This window comes from Fundulus heteroclitus, chromosome 21 (assembly GCF_011125445.2).
Source record: "Fundulus heteroclitus isolate FHET01 chromosome 21, MU-UCD_Fhet_4.1, whole genome shotgun sequence".
Taxonomy (NCBI): domain Eukaryota; kingdom Metazoa; phylum Chordata; class Actinopteri; order Cyprinodontiformes; family Fundulidae; genus Fundulus; species Fundulus heteroclitus.
Genome location: NC_046381.1, coordinates 11,798,937 through 11,813,801, shown reverse-complemented (window position 1 = coordinate 11,813,801; position 14,865 = coordinate 11,798,937). Strand labels below are relative to the sequence as shown.

General features: G+C 39.8%; 1 protein-coding gene across 23 annotated transcripts in view; it reads right to left on the bottom strand.

Moving 5' to 3' along the window:
- Positions 1-14,865, bottom strand: part of si:ch211-285f17.1 (sickle tail protein) — a 175,262-nt gene that overhangs the window by 99,752 nt on the left and 60,645 nt on the right. The window contains exon 1 of one of the 23 annotated variants that reach the window (XM_036125281.1): positions 7,227-7,319. The exons of the other annotated variants lie outside the window; for them this stretch is intronic. The gene's annotated coding sequence lies outside the window, so the exon portion shown is untranslated. Of the gene's footprint in view, positions 1-7,226; positions 7,320-14,865 lie in introns of those variants that run through there. 23 annotated transcript variants of the gene reach the window in all.

The window sequence follows — 14,865 nt, the reverse complement described above, 5'->3', positions numbered from 1 at the left end:
ATGTTTTCATTAGTATTTTGATGATTTAGCTTTTTGTTTTTATCTTTAGGCCTTAAATGTTTGACTACACTATTGAAACACTGAAGCACTTTTGCACAAAAGCAACGTGTCTAAATTTAGATGTAATAAATTAAAGGAATACTTAACATGATGAAATCCTTCTCTTGTCCTACAAGTGCAGGAAGTGTAAAGTCAAGGATTTGTGAGTTCAATGTCACAAATACACATCAGGACTAATTCCACATTCACCCAAGAATTCTGTTTAAATTTTATCCTAAAAGGAATTTTAGGGCCAGATTATAGGATTTAATTTTACTAATCAAATGCAGAAATGCTTCACATAAAAAACAAAAACAAAAAAAACATTAAGAAACTAGAAGCGGTCACCATGTCAAAGGTCAGAATCCATAACGGACAAATATTTCCACAAAATCTCATAATGACTTGTTAAAAAGTTTATTATTATTATTCACAGCTGACTTTATGTGCAGAGCAATAACCAGGAAAGCAAGTAAAAACATTATGCTTGCTTGGCTAAATAATGCTCTAAAAACACATTTTTAACTATATGCTGCATTCAACAAGTGTGAACAAATCTGTCTTGGACTGCAGTTTAGATTTAAAGCTGTCACACTTGTATAATCCAATTTAAATAAAGTCCTCAAAGATTACGGACTTCATTCTGTGCAAAAATAGCAACTCTGAGTACATACCGGTCATTACATTTAGCATACAACGGCTTTATTTGATAGCAAATATTAAACTGCTCGGCTGGGCGTCCTTCCAGTATTTACACGGTCTTATTTATCAGTCGAAGCAGGAAGCAGTTTTCCAAACAGGCCACGTACAGACAGAGGACAGGTTTCCTCAAAACGTCCGACTCCAGAGCTCGATTAGCCACCGTTCCTAGAATATCCCGGCTTTTATGAAAACATCCTGCGTTTGTCACAGGCTTACAAGAACTATTTCAGAGATTGCAGTTTTGCAATCTTAGTCGAGTTTGGCAGCCTTATGGAGTAATTATAAAATCCTGCTATGATAATTACTCATTAGTGGAAAGTCAATTAAATCCATAGAAAGCATTAAAAAAGCCCACATCTGAAGGACAAGGGCAAGCCACTGCAGGTTTTTAACCAGGCCAGGAGTCTCATCCATATTTATTGGGATTAGTAGGCTCTAATTCTCAAATTCAGCCCTTTCTTAATTAATGTTTTGTAAGGGTGAAAAACCTTCAGTGATTTACACTCTCAGAAAGACAATGGATTCTGGCCTGTTGTTTAGCCAACACAGCTACACTTTAGTCACATTCATAGGTTGTTGATGGGGTGCAGTTATAATCTTCTGTGCATTTTAACTTTCTCAGATATCAATCGCATCGATTTCACTCAGGCCTCAGTCATACAGCTTCTGATCATGTTTATTCAAAGCTCATCCGTCAGGGGCTCAGACAAACCCCGGTAGGTTCACCAAGTCAGGCCAAACGTCATGGGGAATTGATAGATGGAGGAAGCAGGGGTGATTATGTAAAATGAAATAGCACGCGGCTGCTAACAGAGATGGCCAGTACCAACGTCTTGTTCAAGACCTTTTTCTACTCGTATCCCTTAACCTTAGCCATATTTTGTAACTTTGCCGCTATAAACATTGGATTTCATTCAGATCTTATGAAACAGACTAGAATAAAATAGTGTATCAATGTGGCGTACATGTGTACTCAGCACCAATTAATAACATATGTCATTTCAAGGAACTTTGCAAACTCAGTTCAATTGAATCATACAGACAGGTTTCAAGACAAGTAAATAAATTCTGAACAATGTTAGTTAGTTATCAAACAATGCAATAAATTTCAGCTGATTATTAAAATCGCTTAAAAGTTTCCTATCTAAGAACACCCAGCAGGTTGGATCGACTCATTGACTTGCAGCATTCACTCCTCCTGAAAGACCATGTGGCCACAGTGGACAGTCGTCTGCATCGCCGATGCAGCAATCCCTCATGCTGAGCATGCATGAAGCGACAGTGGAGAGGAAAACTCCCCTTTAACGGTAAGGAAAGACCTCCAGCAGAACCGGGCTAAGTGTGAACAGACATCTGCCTCGACAGGATATAGGTTTAAGAAGAATGAGGATACAAACACAAAAAGAACACAGAAGCATTGATCCCGGAGTACTTTCTATGTAAAAGAAAAGTAGTGCTAGCTCCTTTCCTGTAAATTTCACCAACACATGGTGATAATAAAAGATTCTTGATTCTTTAGTGGCTTGATCTTGATCAATACATGCCTAAAGGTTGTTAATTTCAGATGGTACTTTTAATCTAACAAACAAGCCTTGTTCTAATCTAATTTATTGAACATGACTCCATAGGGTGATCAAAACACATAGGAGTAGCAAAGTCAAGAGAATACAACACAAAGACAGAAAATGTAAATGTTGACACCCTTGTCATACTGTATCACCACCTATACTAGACTTTTTTCAATGTATAATCCTCATCAGAGCACATCTCACACCCCTGACTGCAACAATACTCAACAGAAAATACCTACTTAGGAATAACAATTGTCAGTATTTTTATTTTACATCTCAGGGTGGTTTAATGGGTGGTTTAATGTTGAGTCTAATCAGTCGTCGTGATCAGAATAAGTGCAAATATCAAAGACAGTGAGGTATTATTAGTTAAACTGTAATTTAATGGCAAATTGAATATATTCTACTTGCATTCTACATCTCTTCTAATGAGTCAATAAAATGCTGCCTTCCACTTGGCAACGTCAGTAATGCACAAAGTCTAGACTGTATGTTTCATAATAATTATAATTGGAAAACTGGCTGTAAATGCAATAGAAATTTCCACACTGTTGTTCCCATCCCCACCCACAAGCGAAATAGCTCACTTTAAACTGTAGGAAAGTATTTGGCCTATATTTAGATTGGTCTACTGCAAGTCATAATTACATATTGAAATAATTCTCAACTCTATAAGACTCAGGTCACTGCAGTTTAGGCCACGGAGGACTGCTTTGGTCTAAACATTCTGGTATTCACAGTACACTTAGATAAGTTCTTTGGGGAAAGTCTTCAAGCATTTAAAGCAAAAAATGTTGGTACTGATAGCAGGAGTGGACACATCCACTAAGCAGGCTTTATGTGACCTTTTAATCTGAGATGTGCACAATTAGAGCCACAGACACCCCAGACATGTATCTGTTTATAGAACTAGACTTGCAACATAAAGAAAGAGCTTTCTTATCAACGACACCGCATTAAGGGCCATTATTCACTTGGAATTTCTGAAGATTGATGAAAAAGTCTTGGGACAATTGTGAGCAAGTGAAATTGTTCTTTCTAAGTTGTATATGTAGCTGAAAGATTGCAACAACTTAGCTCTTAAAAAATGTAATCTGCAAATGTTGCTCTTGGATGAATAGCATCATGGGCAATCCCCTCATTCTGCCTTCCAACACTTACGCAAATGCAGTTCAGACTCCATAACGAAACAGTGACCTAGCCATTTAATTTTATCCCAGAAGGACCATCTTTGGTGTCATCAGCCACATGTACACAGCAATGTTTATTCATGATGCAACCAGGGGACATCCAGATCCCACCGGTTGGGCATAGAAATAGCTGATAGAAAAACTTTTTTAGACTCAACTGGCAGGTAACCATTTTTCGCACCCTGTTGCTTGTGACGCCCTGGGTGGAGGGCCACACTGCCCATTTCATGAACCACCGTTGCCAAGCTGGCTCCTTTTTGGTGTTGCAAATTTAATAATGCTTACACCTTACCGGTCATTTTATAATAAATAATAAATATCACACATTTATAAGCAGATAGTCCCTGTGCATTCTGTAGAAGCAGAACCCATTGCATCTGCAATTAAACACTTCAGACGCAATTCCTTAGGGTCAGTAGTGTTCAAGCATGGGATAGTCTAAAACACCAGCAATCAAGATCAGGAAATACCCAAACTTGGCTTATATTTAATTAAATTAAAGCTAAATTGTTGGTCAGCCAACATACATACACTAGCCCTAAATCTCTGAACTCTAGTGATTTTATTAGCCCCATTTTCCTATCTGTCACTCACTCTTTCTGTTCTGCCTCGTAGGTAAATGTAATGACAGGGCTTTTCTTTGACAGCCTGACAGATACATGCTGTGCCCAATTCCCCACTCCAAGCCCTCCTCCAGCAATGAATTCAGTGCTTACCACTTACAATGAATTTGATGCCTATGTTATGTAGTACCAAAAACGTGTCAACAATTATCTCATTGCCTGGTTAAATAAACCAAAGTCAAATTCTTTGTCTGTGCACAATCATGGACGAAGTAAAATTGGCTTAGATAAGTGATCAGTTAAAAGGACAACAATTCGGTGTTTGAAATGAGAATAAAAATGTAATAAAAACAATACTTTAAATGGACATGTTTCTAAGTGTAGAAATCTACCAAGATTCTTGAGAATTTCCCTGTGTAGGCATGTTTTATCACATCCGTCAGGTACCATGAATAGGATCTGTGTCGAACGTTCTGTCAGGAGGCTTGATCAAACCCAAGAGAGCTCAATGAGATGTGCCATGGGTTGGCTTGGAGCCCACTGACAGATGACAGTGCCGACAGCTTGATGGAGAAACACCTGGCCAGGCCTCTCACCCGTTTCCATCACCTTCACCACCCCTTATTTGTACCCCACTGACGGCCTCAGCCCCGCTCGGCCAGATGCCACAGGCACAGGTGTGTAACCACAAAATCCAATGCTCCGTGACAGCCATCAAACTCTGTTTGCCACCTTATGTTTAGGATCAGCTAAAAAAATAAATAAAAATCTTGCTCAGGTGTGTGCTTGATCTCTGGGACACATTAAAAAATGTTTTGACTGATGCAAGATATCAGTCCAGATTGGTGTTAAAGTATTCAATCCAATATGTGGATGTTGTGTGGTGATGTTGGACGATTTCTAGTATACGGTCCAAAGCTTATGAGTACCCTGGCTTGTAAAAGCACTGCCAAAATCGCTACGCCTCATATGCTAGCACTTAGAAAAACAGCCCGGCTATGTTACACTGGCAGCCAAAGCATTGCCTTACAGTTAATAACAGTTTCCTGTGGTCTTGTAAAAAAAAAAAGACATCTTGCTATATCAGCAAAACACACATAAAACTTGTGAGAGAGTTAAACTCAGCCAAAGTGCCAAAACTGGTGATGAATGATGGGCTTCAGGGGATCTGGAAAGGAGTACAAGGGTGCAAGCTCATTTGTCTTTCTGATAGGGGAACTCATCTTCTGTCTGTTCGCCTACTTTCCCCAAGAGGAGGACTGGAGTTGATGTACTTGTAGCTCAAAGAGACACAACAAATCACAGCAACTACTTATGATCAAGGAGGTAACAAATAAGGGTATGGAGGTGAGCTGAATTCAAAGCAGTGCTGACAATCAAAGAGAAGCGTGGAGGAATTGGTCTGGATATGAATAAACAGACAGAGGAATGGTGGGACATTCACAGGTGTGTGTCTCTAATATGTCTTTAAAATCCAAACTATTAACTTAATTAATTCAAGCAATTTAGAAAATTAAACTTGTATTTACTTATTCTACATACAAATAGATATTTTAAATATTGACTTCTGTTATTTTGTTTAGTTACGGCTTACCATAACCACATTTCAGTTTTTTAGAAAATCTGCCAACAGCCTATTGAATACAGTTCAGCCATGTTGCTTTATGATTATCTTCATTTTGTCTGCATTGTTGGGTCTAGTGTCTCTCATCTTTCTCCTGACCATGACTCTTTATGGGGTCAGATAGCTTTGCTGACCAGTGATCATTTAAGCATGTGCTGGTACTTTTGGCACGCTGGGTAGATGCCAAGTCTAGCAGGAAAATGAAAATCCACATCTCTATTAAACTCATCGGGATATGGGAGCATAAAGAGCTGTAATGTTTTTAGGTAGATGGGCTGCCTTTGTGAAACTGTATCATGGGTTTTTGTTAAATAAGCCATAATCATCTAAATGAGCAGAAATAGATGTTAGAAACATATTACTCTATGTGTAATAAAGATATGTATTTCACTTTTTTTAACTACAAAATTAAAATAAATGAACGTCTCTATTGTACTAACTCTTTAAGATAACCTGCACCACAAATAAATAACGAATATATTTTCTGTGTGTTTCCTACAATTTAATTGGCTGTAGAATTACAAAATGACAACATTCATATTTTCCAGATGTTAGTGGAAAAAAAACCTAATGTTCTTTCCAGTATTACTGTAAAGGTTAAGACCGGAGGACAGGCACGATAAGACAGTTCATTCTCACAGATGGGGACATTTTTTATGGGGAGCGGTGAAGATACCGAAGAAAAACAGAGATAATCACTAATTAGGGCTTACTTACTGCTTTTACAGCAACTATGTCCGAGATACCGGTGACACTAACGCTTAATTTGAGGGGAGGAATGCAGAGTCTTCCTAGTGGGAAAGTACGGCAGTCCATTTGATCCATACGCGTCTGACAGTAAACTTAATGAACAAGCAGCTACTTTGATGCTAAAGAAATTATCGGTCTGTGGTCTAGAAAGACGGAAAAGGTTCAAAAGGTTGAGAAAAGTTCAGCTTGATTAGACTTTTCAAATCCCAGACAATTAATGTGACAGATAGTGTCAGGACTGTGTCTTGTGTTTTTTTCTTTCCAGTTCACCCTCTCATGATTTGACCCTCGTCCCCCTCCATCAGCTTAATTAGACACAGCCACACACACATTAGTCGCTCCCTTTTTACCCCTGTCTTCTCGCTCACTGTTTTCACAGTTTTTACTGGCCCAATACTGAATGGCTGGCTGAATTTTAACCACCCTAACCCCCACCACCCCACCACCACCCCACACACTCAACAAAATAACAACAACTATGTAAAACAAGCAGCTTTCAGAGCCAGGGGACACAATCAGAAAGCAGCAAAACTTTAAGAACTGTAAACTGAATGAAAAAAAAAACAACAACCTCCAAATCCTGGTGGAATTAAAAACAACATTGCATGCCGCAACTTCGAGAGACACTTCTTGTGCAAAACAAGTTCATTTCCGTTTGATTGCTTGAATCCACAGCGGGGGGAAGACAAATGGAGAGAAGGGGTGGTGTTTAAAGACTAAACATCTGTGCCTGTATCAGCTCGCATCTGGGTGCGAGTGTGTTATTGTAGGAGATGCAGCTACTCACCCTGAGCTCTTTCTGTAACACAGTATGTCCCGATAAGAATTTCTCTCCCCCCCCTTCGCTGGAAACAACCGCAGCGACACAAACGACCGCTCTGCTCCACGCAGCCCTAAAACTTTTCTCTCTCAGCCGGCAGATCTCCTGATTTCCCCTCTCTCCCCACCTCTCTCTCTCTCTCGCTCTTACTTCAGCACTTCCTGGGCTGCTGTTTATGCTCCAATCAGGCCTTCCAACCACCAAGGGTATGAGCCCCTTTCCCTCTCTCTCTCTCTTTCTCTCTACCGCTGTTTGGCAGGGGCTTGTCACATGCAGGCACCCATCCGTGTGTGTTCCCTCTCTACTATAAGGTGTTTTAACCTCCTGCCACAATTCGGGAGTCTGGTTCTCCTCAGTCACGAGACGAGGAGAGAAAGGGTGAAGGTGGAGGAAGGATCATGCGACGGAAAACACACAGTGGGGGCTTCCTGCGAAGACATCTTTACTGAGACATACATTTTTTGAAGGCTTATGGGGAAAAGGGGGATTGCGGCGTTCGGTTAGGGCAGGGGGCGTGTCTGGAACTTTCTCTTCAAATCCAACAGCTTGTTGTTAAAAACCGCAGTAAGACTCAACCCTTCATAGCCCCCTCAGCGCCTCAGCCTCTCCCACAGTCTGCCAAGAATTTCCTCCATACTACCCCAACCCCTTCTTTAAAAACTCCCAATCATTATTTCCCCAGCAAGCTGGCCAATGTTCACATCCAGAACGTCAGAGAAAAAAAAAAGAGTTAAGGTGCTACATGAAGGTGCAAGGTAGTAAGGTGAAAGGTTATGTGTGGGAGGAGAAATATTGACAAGAGCACACTGAGCTTTTGTTGGTCCTGTTCGCAGCTCCAATATTGCATGATTGTAACAGATCGTACGCTCTGTGGGTATGAGGGCCAACCCAAAGACACTCTGACCCACTTGAAAACATGTAGATCTAAAAGAATAACGGCGAGCGGGTCTAGTGTGTATAGGAAAAGCAAACTCTCCGCTGGATTTGTAGATACAGACTGAAGAGACCTAAACAATGACGACTTAAGCCTTTCCCGTGTTTGGTAACTTTTTACTCACCCACAGCTCTCATATACGCGGGACTCTAGAGGTGTGGGAAGTCAATGTGAAATCTTCTGAGCACTTAAATGAGAAGAAGCTACACTGATCTCTAAAAGGCAAAGTTCAGTTGTGAATAGAGTATAACCTTTTCTTAAAGGTTAGGTACATTTGCAACAGAACTAGACAATTTCCAATTGGCCCAGACCAGGGACTAACGAAAAGGAAAGTCAAAAGTTCAACGTTTTCTCCAAACAGGGAGCGCACCATACTAAGAACGACCATGCCAAGCTAACAAGTAGCACTCTTCGGTGTGGATGATGTTAATGAATGAAAAAGTATCAGTGACACGTTTAAAGGAGAAATAAGCAATAATTAATAATTTTAGATAGAAAGAACTAAAAACCAGTGATGTGAAGAACTAAAGGTATCTTTTAAGGTGGAATATGGTATGACACCACACACTCTCTGTGTTGTTCTCCTGTCTCTTGTTTACAAAGCCGGGCCAGCTGCGTGTGCATGTACGTGCATGTCCAATAGCTGCCCTTCCCTCCCCATAAAATGCCACCATCAGAGCAGTGTGACATAAGAGCAAAATGGCGGAGAGCACATCCAGCGGATCGAAATGTTCTCTTTCTAACAGCATTATAAAGTTATGAGTTACTCACTCCTTTACTAGACATGTCCCTCCGAAAGCTGATGTCGTTTTGCTGTGTATTTATACTTTGCAAATATGCGCATTGGAGGTGCATATGTGCCCCCGAGAAGAGTAGTGTTGAGCAAGGTTGCAGCTGGAGTGGAGGTAGAGAGAGGCGTGGCTTGTCACACCTCTTGTTTTGGTCTACAGACGGTGCTCAACAACACTGGTGGAATTTCACTTATTGCTCCTTTAAGATTAAGTTGGAAGGAGTAAATGATAAATGACTTGTACTTGTATAGTTTTATCAAGTCCGACGACCCCAAAGCGTAGTCAAGACCTGACCCCCAAAGCGCTTTACACTACAGTCAGTCATTCACCCATTCACACCGTATTCTGCCCTGGGGCAGACTGACAGAGGCTGACAGAGGCTGACAGAGGCAACCAGCAACCCGCCAAATGCAGGACAAACTCCCTAACTCCTGTACTTCTCTCTGGGCCCCAAGACGTACAGAGAGGAAAGAAGCTATTTAAAAAAGAAACTGTTTTCAACAACATATCTATGTTTTATTTTCAGGCAACAACAGAGGACTTGACATGCACCTCAACCTGCTTGGACCTGGCAGACATGCACTGGCTCTTAAACATACTGTTTGTTAAATTCAACAGAAAAGCCATATTCTACCCAAAGACATGCAACTTTTTTACCAAGGCCTCTCGGGGTGATAGTGTGCTTTACACTGTATACACTGTCTAGTAAAAAAACCCAAAATGATTTCTCACAAGAATAATTATGCATTGTGTCCTTTCATATGAGGAAAACAGCTGACCTCTCTCCACTATATTTCTTTAAAATGAGCTTTGCTGCTGATTTTCTTCTTCTGTTCACGAAAGGACACTTCATCTTTTTTATTTGCTGTGTGTTTGGCGCCACCCTCTGACTGGGAGAATCATCGTCCCTGGAAATGCACAGTCAAGTGCAGAGATCTTTAGCGGCTCAGATAGGGCGGCAGATGATCAGATTTACGTCAAACGGGCTTTGGAGTCAAGCAGGCAGTAGAGTAGACGAGGTAGAGAAAGAGCAAAACTGAAAATAGGTAACAGGAAGGCTGAACAGAGTGCAGTAAATGGGCAGGGTTCTATATTCTCTAAGGACACAGAGTTTAGTTGGTTCTTTAAGGACAAAGACTGATCGATAACCTTATTGGATTTGGTTATATTTATGACATTTCAGTTACATCAAATAAATATAAAAAGATATATACCAAAATTGGTATATGTGGATTGTTGTGGATTGATCAAACGTATGTACACAGTTTCGAAAATTTAATCCTTTAAAACATACAAGGAAAATATATACTCTGCAGCAGGAGCTGAAAACTGCTATGAAAACATTTGCTTCAGCCATTCCACCTAAAAAAATTATTGTAAGAAATGCTAATAGTTGGAACTTTTTTTCTTTTGAAGATTAAACCCCATTCTAATAAATTATACGCTCAAAAAAGATATAACTCTGCTGTTTAGAACTCAAGATTTGGAAAATATTTAACAAAAACTAGTTATATTAATCATTAGTGACCAAATAATGCTCACATCAAAAACAATTTCAGTCTTTTTATGAGACTTATTCTGATGTATAGGGTGTCCAAACCTCCCTCCACCTACAGTGACAGGCAGGGCATTGAGAGCGTCAATCATGGACACAGTCAAGATCCACATCTCAGGTGGGAGAACCTGTTGACGGAACAACTCCATCTGGTCATTGTGGAAGAGCAGCAAGATCAAAGCTCTTGTTTAAAGAAAGACGTAAAAAAAGTCCTGTTTGCTTTAAACCACAACCTGTGTAGGGGAAAAAGGTTCTCTGGTCAGATGAGACCAGAATAAACTTTATGTCTACATACAAAACCGCATGTGTGGAGGACGACTACTACTGGGCATCACTCTGAGCACACCATCAGCACGCTTAAAAGTGGTGGGGTCAGCGTCCCACTTCAGGGATGCTTCTTTTTTTTTTAATCAGCAGGGACAGGATGGATGGAGCTAAACACAGGGCAGTCCTGGAGGAAAATCTGCTGTGGAAGTTCGCCTCACAGCAGGACAACAACCTATGCTGTGGTCAAAACTGCATATTCGTGTGTGGGAAGGGCTTAGACATAACTGAAAATAATTGCTGTTCACATATGCTTTCTTAACAATCTAATTGATATTTAACTATTTCGCAAAGAAGACTGGGCAAAACTGTCCGTCGCTAGATCTGTAAAAGCAGGTAAGTCATCCCTCAGCAGACCTGCAGCTGTGATTGCAGCAAAAGGTGGTTCTACAAACTATTAACTCTAAAGGATAATAAAAGCACACTTTTTCAAATTTTATTTGAGGAAAAAACAGAAAACTGTGCAACATTCCCATCCACTTCGCAATTATTCACATCGTGTTGTTCGTCTGTCCAACCTAAATCCAATTGAAATGCGCTAAGGTTTGCAATTGTCGCAGAATGTAAAAAGTTTTCAAAGGGTCTGAGTACTTTTCTAAGGGACTCTAAAATGACCAAACTACATCCCTCTCTCATCTTTCTTTCCATCCCACTGTACTAATTTCACCCCATTCCTCCTCTAACCTCTCCTTTCTTCCTGCTTTGAATGCAAGCCTTTCAGTCATTCAGCCGAGACACATGGGCAGATTGGGGTGCCTCTGTGCCAAGTTGGATTCAGGAAACATTCATCTTGTTGTTTAGTCTGGGCACCATGTGTTGGAAGCAGGGAGGCCCTTCTTCACAGAACCCCTTTTTTTTTCTTGTGCACCGACAAAAAAAAAAAAAAGAAAAGAAAGAAAACCCACACACTGATAGACGTGATCTGGACAGTCACACAAACCAACGGCACTTTAAAGCAGCGGCTAGTACAAAAAAGAAAAAGAAAAAAAAGCAGAGATGGGAGTAGATGAAATGTGCTGTCACTCTCACCGTGGTTCAGATGTGGCGCCATGAAGGCTTTGTACATCGGCATTTATTTAATCATGCAATAATGTCTGAGAAGGACATGTTGACTCAGGGTGAAAGTTATTTGCAGAGCAGAGACTGTGAAGAAGGTGCCGCAGTGTGTGTTCTGCATTTGTATGGATGGGGCTTAACTTCATCGGCATCTGTACTCACCCTCATTCAGGTTTTGTACTGCTGTGACACTAAATTTCTTTGCCTGATTTTCTTTCATCAAAAGTGTAAACAGGGCCTAATTTTGACTAATCCCTGAGCGTTAAATCCTTCCACTGCTGAAAGGAAACCCAAACAAAATGCAAAAGGGAGACAAAAAATATCCAAACAGTTGGGGATTTAATAGTTAAAAAAGCAGATGAGAAACGTCACCGCAGGCTTTTCAGCTATGTGTCTCAGCCTGTGCCAAGCTGCCTCTGAGGAGTCGATCCTTCAGTCACCCCAGTGAAAGAGCCACCTGAGTCTTGGAAAAACTAGACGGCTCTTGTATTATTGAACTTGAGTAAAGAGGGGCAAAATGGCGTGCAGTTTGCTTTCAGTGACACAAATGGGATGCAGGAAATGAGACTGAAAAGCTTTATGATCTCCAGGATGAAGACAAAATGAAGAAAAAAACACTCAATATTGGAAAGCTGGAGGAAAACATGAGCCTAGATGAGGCTGAATGGATTGATTTAAAAGAGGAGTCTTATAATTTCCACAAGAAAAAAGAAAACATGAAAGCATGTTTTTTTTTTTTTTTTTACGTTCCTTGCTAACCCGCAGCTGTAATTTAAAAAATAATTTTGATGTTCCGACATAAAATGTTGTAACCCTAATGCACCTTAAATTATGATTTAAAGATGCATAGCTGGTTTCCATTTGTACAAACACATTAATAACAAAAGGTTTACAGAGCAATGAAATTTGATTTAGTGGTTTAAATAAATTTTTTACACAGATTTGGAGTCAACTTAAGTATTAAGAAACATTTTCTGCTTTTAATTCTAATGTTTAGATCATTAACATCTCTCTCACACACACAATAGACAGACAGACAGACAGACAGACAGACAGACAGACAGACAGACAGACAGACAGACAGATAGATAGATAGATAGATAGATAGATAGATAGATAGATAGATAGATAGATAGATAGATAGATAGATAGATAGATACCAGATTTTTTTTTATTCTGCGAGTAAACACACCATAAAAAACCACAATCTTCAGTGTAGAAGTTGCGTTATTGGAGTAGGGAGACTTAAAGTTATCCTCTTTTAGTATCAGAAATTAGTTTAAAAATCGAATCAAGTTAAAACCTGTATCCCCCCTCCCACCCTTTGGAGGCACGTCAAGGCTGTACAAAAAGCAGATATCACGTATCACCCACAAAACTGCAATAGTTTCATTACTATTTCAAACAGTTAAGATACACTCATGTTGCTCAAATTTGGCATTCATTATTCATACGTGTTTTCAGTAATTATAAACACACCAAACATGTTTTGCTACACAGACAATAAGCAGTGCAGAACACTTACAAAAGCATAGATATAAAATACTAGGTTTCACATTGGATGCTCACATAATATGATCACATCTAGAACAATATGTTGTCAGTATCTCCTCGTAAGTCTTAATGAGGCTTCACAGGAAAAATGTGTTTGCTGACAAATACAATAAAATCATTCAAAACGTCATTACATCTGCTTGCACACTTTTAACATCAGTCTGTCATTCATAGAAACTGGCATATTTTGAGATGGTAGACAATTTAGACTTCATACTTTTGTGCCGTCTTCCAACCTAATACTCCATTAAGAACAAAGTCTTATAAAGTATTGAAGGCCTCAGGTTTTGATATTTTACATCTAGGAGCTACTTGTCAGTTAAGAACCATTTAGACTCCTCAGGTCACCAAAAACTTGATTACTCCAAGTATCCTTAGGACCTGAAACTTTAGTAGGTAGCTTTGTATCCATCCATCCATCCATCCATCCATCCATCCGTCCGTCCATCCATCCATGTATCCATCCATCCATCCATCCATGCATCCATCCATCCATGTATCCATCCATCCATCCATCCGTCCGTCCATCCATCCATCCATCCATCCATCCGTCCATCCATCCATCCATCCATCCATCCATCCATCCATCCATCCATCCATCCATCCATCCATCCATCCATCCATCCATCCATCCTCTATTCATTTGTTTGTTCATCCAACTGTTGGATTCATTAGGCCAGATTAAAACAACTTCTTTTTAATCCTACAGCTCTCTCCTAAAAGCCAAAAATATACTGTATAAGCTGAAGTCTCAACCCTTGAAACTATCAGGTAACATTACTAGGGTTTTTTTTCCCAATGTTTTTTTGTGTTTGTCTCTTTATGGATGGAAGATGAAGTGCACAGAAGCCGCGGCTTTACACAACTAAATTGCAGGTAAGCAACTGCAACAACAAGACATTTTTATTTATTTATATGATTAAAGATTTTGTTATCTAATGTCCTTATATGGATATGGGACTAAAGAGGAACATCGTGCTGGGTTTACTCTCTTATCACCAAAACTTTATACATGTGACCGGAATTTATTTGATTATATGTTTAGAAATTATCACAAGGTGTGTGATGGGTGAGTGCTTTTGTTTTAGTAATTTGATGGGCATTACTGTGCGTTTCGACTTTGCGATGACAGTTTAGAGGGAAGAAAAAAAACTTTTAGCAAGTTCCAACTGCATTGACTTAATGGTAATAAGAGGGTTAAAGTGATAGTAGTTGCGAACATTGTCTATATGGACACTTTTCAGTCAATACGTTGTTTCCTGTTTATGAAGCTATTACACCATGACTGTGCAAACCGCAGCCACTATCAAATACAATTTAAATGAGCTAAAACAACAAGAAATTGATGAAAGGCAATGGCATAATTCATGTTAATTAGTGAATGATGTCAAA